Raw genomic sequence first — 7,309 nt, 5'->3', positions numbered from 1 at the left:
TATTTTGCTTTTAACCATTAACCATTACCTACTCCTTTTTCCACTCGCATGGATAAACTCCTCTCCCATTCCCCTTTTCCCCATCTCCAACCCCTCGTTCTGTCCATTCAGTCCCTCCATGGCTTATACCTTGCCCCCATATTTGCTCCTCTGTCAACCCTGACCCAGCAAAATCAAATATCCCTCCTACTGTCCTTCTCACCCATTTCCTTGACCATGCCTCCACTCATTCCTCCAGTATTCCCGTCTACACTGACGGCTCCAAAACCACCTCCGGTGCTGGTTTTGCAGTAATCCTCCCAACTCGTACTTTCAAATACCTCCTCCCTCCTGAATCCAGTGTCCTTACTACAGAACTGTATGCACTCCTTTTTGCATTAAAACACACATACTCACTACCCTCTTCCTCTTATACAATTTTTACTGACTCCCGTAACCCATTAACCCTCATAAAGTCAATACACACGACCAACCCCCTTGTTTGTAAGATCCAGAACTGGTTGTTCTACCTGTCCACACGTCATAAAACAATCAAATTTTGCTGGGTACCCAGCCATGTTGGAATCCCCGGCAATTAACAGGCAGATACTCTAGCACGCTATGCTGCTATGTCCACATCAAACCAACCACGTTTCTCTCATATCCCAGCCACAGATTATTACCCACACTTTAAGACCTTGTATAATCGATGGCAATCTTTTTGGTCAAGTCTCCACACTAATAAATCACATACTGTAAAACTGTCAATCTCCTTCTGGTCAGCTCCATTCCATCGGAACAGACGTTGAGAGACAGCTCTCGCCCGCTTACGCATTGGCCACACCCGTCTAACACACTCCTATCTAATGTCACAATCCGATCCACCCCTATGTCCCTTATGTAATGTTCCTCTTTCAGTCCCACATATTCTATTGTCATGCCCACGTTTTGAAGCAGCCCATACCTATACTTTCTCCCACCTATCCTCCCTACATAGACATCCCAACTTATCAGACATCCTTACAGAATCTCTCACTTTCTGCTTTGACAATCTGTTTTCCTTCCTCAAACGTATATATATCCTTCACTTGATCTAACCCTTAACATTACCTCATCCGACCCTAACCCATTCACTCACCAATCCCTTAACCCAGCTTTAACAACTAATCACTAACCCAAACACCCTTCACTAACATTAACTCTAGTGCTACAAGACCTTAGATGTCAAGCACATTTATTTTGCCTTTAACCATTACCTATTCCAGAACGAGCCTTAAGCTCTCCTCCACTCCCCTCCCCTCCCATCTTCTGAAGTCTCTGCATCTCCACCAGTATCTCTTCCCTCTACTCTAAACCATACTAAATTCTACTCCCTCTCTCCTTGTCAAATTCCTTTTCCTAAATCCAGATACTCCAATCTTTTCTTCACCCACCTCTTCCTCTGCTCCTCGGACATCTAACCCCTCTTCTCGCAAGAAAACCTTTCCGCTGATGTCTTAACAAATTTGTTTTACTGAACTCTTAAAAGTATAATCTAAAGCCTTTTACTTTTTTTTTAAACCATTTTTCTAAATCCTGACTTGAGGTTGGTTAAACATGAAATGCACTTTCATGTTTACAGGACAGAAATTTGATAGAAATAATTCTACAGAGCAAAATGGAGAGTGCCTAAAAATGGGTGTGAATCCTCATCACAGTCCTGTGCCCACCAGCTAAATAAAAGCAGAATTACTATACGGGGAGAATAATCTGTCCTTTGTAGCATATTCGACCACGTGTGTTAAAAAGCCATGTCCACCCAAGGAAAAGTTTGTGCAGGCAGATAGTCATAAAATCAAGTTCCAATTCACCTGTTTGGAAAGTGATTAGTGTCCACTTGCAGAGACAACCATGCCAGGCTGATCTCCGATGCAGACATGTAGTATTACCAACCCCTTGTTCGTTGTTGCTGTGGGGGAGGGGAGACTGAGGCCCAATATAGGGATCCCTCCAGCTTTGAACCTCCGCTCTCGCCGCAACCAATTTTGCAGGGTGTTCTCCCTCATTTCTTTTCTTTCTCTTCCTCTCCTCTGCATTTATCCAGATCATTAACTTGTATTTACCATTTTGCTACAATACTTTACCATAATGCGGTGTGCCCTTTGATGGCTGGTACATTTGTTTTTGACCACTGGGATTTCTGGAAATCCACGAACAATGCCCTGTGAATCAAAAAACTTTCTTGCCTGGGGGTTTTGCCCATAAGCCCCACCCTGTCACCATTTTGTATATGCCACTAATGACCTTAGATATTTATATTGAAAAATTTCTGCCGTATCAATAAGTACCTGCAGCCCTTGTCACTATAATAAACTCGCGTTCATTATAGTGACATTCAATGAACCTCCCAATTTCAACGGCCCTAAATAGTGTGAACTACAATACAATTCTGCTTGAATAAAAGTACCCACATGGCTCTGCCTCTAATGTGGATAGTTTAATACTTCCTTTATGATCAAACCCTACATAGCACTCACGGTCTTCCTAGGCAAGGTCTGTAGACCATACCATTTCTAATCACACGACTCCCCCCCCCCCCCTATCCCTTGCCCGTTGTTGTCGTGGGGGGGGCTTAGGAAGCGGAGACTGAGATCCAATGATGGGGAACTCCCCAACCTTGGGACTCAGCCCTCGACAACAAATTTTGCATGGTCTCTTTTCCACTCCTACTTTTTCGTTTCAGTCCCTTTACCAATTCCTTCTACTATCCACTTCCTAAGGTGTGAGAGCCGTGCTGAAAAGATGAAAGGCTGACTTTGTGCCAGTCCTGAACGACCTGAGGGAGCCATGGGCAGGGGAATGCCTTGTATACCTAGCCCTTACCCCTCAAGGGGACCCTGAGGGGAGGACTGTTCTTTTTTTTTTTTTTTTTTTTTTTTTTTTTTTTTTTTTTTTTCCCTCCTCCCCAACATACCCCAGGCTTACCATGGCCAATAATGAAGATGCAATTCTACTTTTAGGGGCAATGAGGCTTGCCCCCTTCATCCAATAGCCCCAATAATTCAAACTCTCCTGATTCCCTGACCTCAGGCTCTCCTTTGACCACGGCTCCGAACACTACAGCAACTACCCCCTCCTCAATGCCTACTAGTACAGTATTCACCCTAATCAACACCCAACCCCCAGGAGACATTTTAACTCTCCCAACATGCTCAACTTCAACATCTCTACTCCCACAACCTTCATCAAATACCCCATCCTCCCTTATTACTATCTTATAACCTTATTGTCCACCTTCCCATAACACTACCCCCCCCCCCCCCCCCCCGTAACACTACTCCTTCCTCCTCCTTCTACAAGAATCTTAAATACTCTATTTCGCCCAGCCAAATGGGACCGATTTTTCGTGATCCCTCCCACAGCTCCCTACTCTAACACCCTTCTTTTCCAGCAATGTCTCTAAAAACAAGTAGGCAAAGTCTCTTTCCGTAGCCGACCCGACCACTCCCGTCTCGTCACAGTAACCCCTTTGAAAACCAAGCTACAGCATTATCAAATCTAACTGATCTATATGGCAATCCCATCCCTACAGAACCTCATCCAACCCTCAATACTTGCACCAGAACTGTTTCTATCTCCCCAACAAATTGCCCAATCTATGACAAAGATTGGTCAGATTGTGGAGAAGACTTACTTGCCTGTCTCATGGACTATGATGCGACATCAGTATAATGCTACTCCATTCCTCCCAGAGGTAATCATAAGAAACCTACTAAAACTGCCAAAATTACTTTCCGTAGACATGACCTTCCCTTTAATGTTTACATAGGTGGAGAATACCTCCCTGTCCAACCATACCAACCTCCTCCTCGTCAGTGCCAAAATTGTTGGTGTTTAGGACACCCAGCCAAACACTGTCGTTCCACAGCCAGATGCCCGCTATGTGCACAATCATGCACATGTGCTAACTGTGGCGGCAACCATAATGTATTTTATAGAGGCTGCCCCACCTACAAATTTGAGTCTGAGGTAGCAGCTCTCAGATTCAGACTTGGACTCACTCTACGTGAAGCCAGACAGGAGGCACGTCGACGAGGTTTTTCTCTTACCCCCTACTCCAGTAATGTCGCTCACTCTACCACTCCCCTTACCTCCCAAGCTCCTACACCCTCTCCTAAACCTAACCCCCCTCCATCTAACTTCCCCTCTTCTACCTCCTATCTTCCCCAGTCAAATTCTTTTGCCATCCTAAATCCAGACACTCCAATCTCTCCTACAGCCCCAACACCTTCCCCTCTCCCTCCCCGCACTACCCGCAACAGAGACAATAAACGTTCCACCTCCTCTTCCCCTACCCCACAATCACCTCCACCTTCCTTTGCCCCTACTCTTCAGACACCAAACTTCTCTTTCCCCCTCCCCTCACAAGAAAACCTTTATCTCCCAAAACTCCCCAACCAACTTCATTACAGAAACTCTTGAAGATATTCAAAGCATAATCGAGTCCCAAACTGACTCATCCACCTTCAAATTCTACAACTCCCGCTCCCTCCACATTCAAAGTGACTGCAGATATCCATCCTCCTCCTACTCGTATTCCCCCTACACCCAATCCTCCTACCCCATCCCAACAAAACCCATCCCCCCCCGACTCCAACCCCGCCTACATTAACCCTTCCACCATCCCCTCTATCCCTTCCACTCCCTCCTGGATCCGTGAATACCTTATATCACAAGTCACCTCTTCCCAAACCCTCAACCTCCTAATACCCCTCCTGATATAACACCACCTCCCCAACCTCCCCCCTCTCATTCCTTATCCCACCATCTAGCATAGCACCTTCCCCTTCAAATTCTCCAACACGTTCTACAATCGTTATCAATAAATCATCGAAAGTATAACTATCCTTCATTGGAACATTCCGCGGTTTCCGCTCTCACAGACCCGACCTCTGTCATATCCTCTCCTCTTATAACCCATCCATTATATGCCTTCAAGAGACTTTTCTTACCCTCATCTCTTCATCCTCCCCAAGTCTCTAATGAACTGGGTACATATTCTATTGTCATGCCCACGTTTTGAAGCAGCCTGTACCTATACTTTCTCCCACCTATCCTCCCTACATAGACATCCCAACTTATCAGACATCCTTACAGAATCTCACACTTTCTGCTTTGACAACCTGTTTTCCTTCCTCAAACGCATATGTATCCTTCTCTTGATCTAATCCTTTACATTACCTCATCCGACCCTAACCCATTCACTTACCAATCCTTTAACCCAGCTTTAACAACTAATCACTAACCCAAACACCCTTCACTAACATTAACTCTAGTGCTACATGACCTTAGATGTCTAGCACATTTATTTTGCCTTTAACCATTAACCATTAATGAACTGGGTGATTATTTCAGCCAGGTCAGTAGTGGTTCTGACCTTTCTCCACACGTCTCTTCTATTAAAACCATCGGGGAACGTATCCCCATTATCTTCACCCTATCCTCTGCTGAGTCCTATAATGCTCCCTTTTCTTCCTCTGAACTCAATGCTGCCCTAAAATCAGGCCACAATTCTCATGAAGGCCCTGGCGGTATTCACTCCCATCCTCCTCCTTATCCTTCCTATTAATAGTTTACAACCGCATATGGACATCTGGAAATTTTCCTTCTTATTGGCGAGAAGCTCTTATCCTTCCCTTTCTGAAACCCAATAAGTCAGGTACTCTCCCTCAAGACTATCGCCCCATCGCACTAACTTCCGCTTAATGTGGTATCTTATCTCTCCTTCCCAGTTTAGTTTTCGCCGTGCCCGAAGCACAGCTGACCCCCTTGCTCATTTTGAGACATATATTACATCCGTATTTGCACGCCATGAATCCGTACTAGCTATATTTTTTGACCTAGAAAAAGCATATGATACGACATGGAGGTACCATATTCTCCAACAATTTTCCTCTCTTGGCATACGGGGAAACATGGGTGTCTTCATAAAGGCTTTCCTCTCCCAAAGCACTTTCCAGGTCAAAATTGCCTCAACCACATCATCTTTTTCCTCAAATTGAAGGCGTCCCACAAGGCAGTGTGCTTAGTACCACCTTATTCCTTCTTGCTGTAATGACATTGTCTCAGTTCTACCACCAGGAGCCCGGTCATCACTGTGTGTTGATGATTTAACCATCTATGCCTCTGGCACATCCATGCCAAATCTCTACCAATTTCTTCAATCTGTAATATTATCAGTATCCTCCTGGGACACAAACCATGGCTTTCGCTTTTCTACCTCCAAATATTTCTCCATCCTTTTCTCTCGCACCTTGATCCTCTCCACTCTCGATTATAGATGCCATATCTACTCCTCTGCCTCAACTTCTTTCCTTGCCCATCTTGATACAATCCATCACTGTGGTCTTCGCTTAGCCCTAGGTGCCTTCTGCTCCTCTCCAGTTGAGAGCTTGTACACTGAATCAGGCATACCATCTCTCTCTCGACGCCGTGTCCTTCTCTCTCTCCGATGTTATGCTCGATTCCACCAACTTCCCCTCACTAAACTATCCCATGATCCCTACTTCCTACCTTTGCTTCTTCTCCACGTTTACCTACTCCTTTCTCCACTCGCATGGATACCCTCCTCTCCCTTTTCCCCCCCAATCCTTTGCCCGTTGTTGTCGTGGGGGTGCTTAGGAGACGAAGACTGAGACCCAATGATGGGGAACTCCTCAACCTTGGGACTCAGCCATCGACTCAACTAATTTTGCATAGTCTTTTTTCCCACTCGTACTTTTCGTTTCAGTTTCTTCACCAAACCCTTCTACTATCCACCTCCTAAGGTGTGAGAGCCGTGCTGAAAGGATGAAAGGCTGACTTTATGTCAGTCCTGAACGGCCTGAGGGAACCATGGGCACGGTATTCCCCTGCCATACCTGGCCCTTACCCCTCAAGGGGACCCTGAGGGGTGGACTTTTTTTTCCCCAACATAGTCCAGGCTTATCATGGCCAATAATGAAGACATAACCCCAATCTTAGGGGCAATGAGGCTTGCCCCTTTATCAAATAGCCCCAATCCCGGCTCCCCTTTGACCACGGCTCCGAACACTGCAACAACTCCCCCATCATCAATGCATACTAGTATAGTATCAACCCTAATCAACAACCAACCCTAGAAGACATTTCTACTCTCCCAACATGCTCAACTTCAACACCTTTACTCCCACAACCTCCTTCATCAACTACCCCATCTGATGTCACAATCCGATCCACCCCTTTGTTCCTTATGTAATGTTCCTCTTTCAGTCCCCCATATTCTATTGTCATGCCCACGTTTTGAAGCAGCCCGTACCTCCACTTTCCCCCA

Source organism: Penaeus chinensis, chromosome 8, assembly GCF_019202785.1.
Source record: "Penaeus chinensis breed Huanghai No. 1 chromosome 8, ASM1920278v2, whole genome shotgun sequence".
NCBI classification, from domain to species: Eukaryota; Metazoa; Arthropoda; class Malacostraca; order Decapoda; family Penaeidae; genus Penaeus; species Penaeus chinensis.
The sequence above is the reverse complement of the archived record's forward strand: the minus strand, read 5'-3'. Positions refer to the sequence as shown.